Here is a 1,165-nt window from a genome sequence, read left to right as displayed (position 1 = left end):
GAGCTGAGTCACTAGATATAGCACATTGCTCCATCGCATGCGGACCTGCACATAGCTCACAAACACTAATTATCTGTTTAACACCATAGTTATCCAGAGAATCGATCTTCATAGACACACATTTAGTTGAGCAGTGATAGTTGTAGCTGTATCCACTTCAAGAACTCTTGCTACCTTGCTCTGTGGCAATCTTTGGGCTGGATACTGATATTCATTAGCAGCCATCAGTTCAATTAGATCATAAGCTTCCTCATAGCTCTTTGCCCATAATGCTCCACCTGCTGCTGCATCGAGCATGGGTCTGGACTGTGCTCCCAACCCATTGTAAAAATAATTGATGATTATCCAATCAGGCATTCCATGTTGAGGACACTTCCTAAGCATCTCCTTGTAGCGCTCCCAAGCTTCATATAAAGATTCTCCTGATTGCTGCGCAAATTGAGTAAGAGCATTCCTGATTGCAGCTGTCTTCGCCATAGGAAATAATTTAGTAAGAACCTTCTGAGCAAGATCTTCCCAAGTAGTAATCGAACCAGCTGGTAGAGAGTGTAACCAGCTCTTAGCCTTGTCCCTCAGAGAGAATGGGAACAGTCTCAGCTTCACAGCATCTTCAGAAATACCATTGAACCTGAAGGTGTTGTAGATCTCTATGAAATCCCTAATGTGTGTATTGGGATCTTCCATTAGAGAACCCCCAAACTGGACTGAAGTCTGTACCCATTGAATTATGCCAGGCCTGATCTCAAAGGTATTAGATGTGATAGCTGGCCGGATAATGTTAGATTGAATGTCATTGATCTTGGGTTGAGAAAAATCCATCAAGGCTTTCATTCGTGCTGCTGGATCCCATTGTAATAAGTACCTGAAACACAACCAAATAAACCGTGAAAGTAAAAGAATCTGAGTCAGTGAACTTTAACGACCACTAATGACAAGCACATAAATTAAAAATTAACACAGAGTCCCCGGCAGCGGCGCCAAAAACTTGTTAGGGCGAAAATACGCGCTAAAATACACGCAAGTATACGCGTTCGCAAGTAGTATAAGATATAAATCAGATTCGTTCCCACAGAGACTGGTTTAGGTTAAGTTCAATTTATGCACCTATGCAACAATGTATGGTTATCGCTCAATGCTAAGACAGATAACAAATTGGGTTTTGATT

The 1,165-nt window shown here is 41.7% G+C and overlaps 1 non-coding gene across 1 annotated transcript; it reads left to right on the top strand.

Annotated features, from left to right (window-relative positions):
• The first annotated feature begins 355 nt into the window (after window positions 1–355).
• LOC141703302 (small nucleolar RNA R71) lies at window positions 356–462 on the top strand. The gene has a single exon (XR_012567436.1). It is a non-coding gene; the product is annotated as a small nucleolar RNA R71 (small nucleolar RNA).
• Window positions 463–1,165: the final 703 nt, after the last annotated feature.

The sequence above is a fragment of the Apium graveolens genome, unplaced genomic scaffold, assembly GCF_009905375.1.
Source record: "Apium graveolens cultivar Ventura unplaced genomic scaffold, ASM990537v1 ctg6466, whole genome shotgun sequence".
In the NCBI taxonomy this organism is placed as follows: Eukaryota; Viridiplantae; Streptophyta; class Magnoliopsida; order Apiales; family Apiaceae; genus Apium; species Apium graveolens.
The sequence above is the reverse complement of the archived record's forward strand: the minus strand, read 5'-3'. Positions and strand labels throughout refer to the sequence as shown.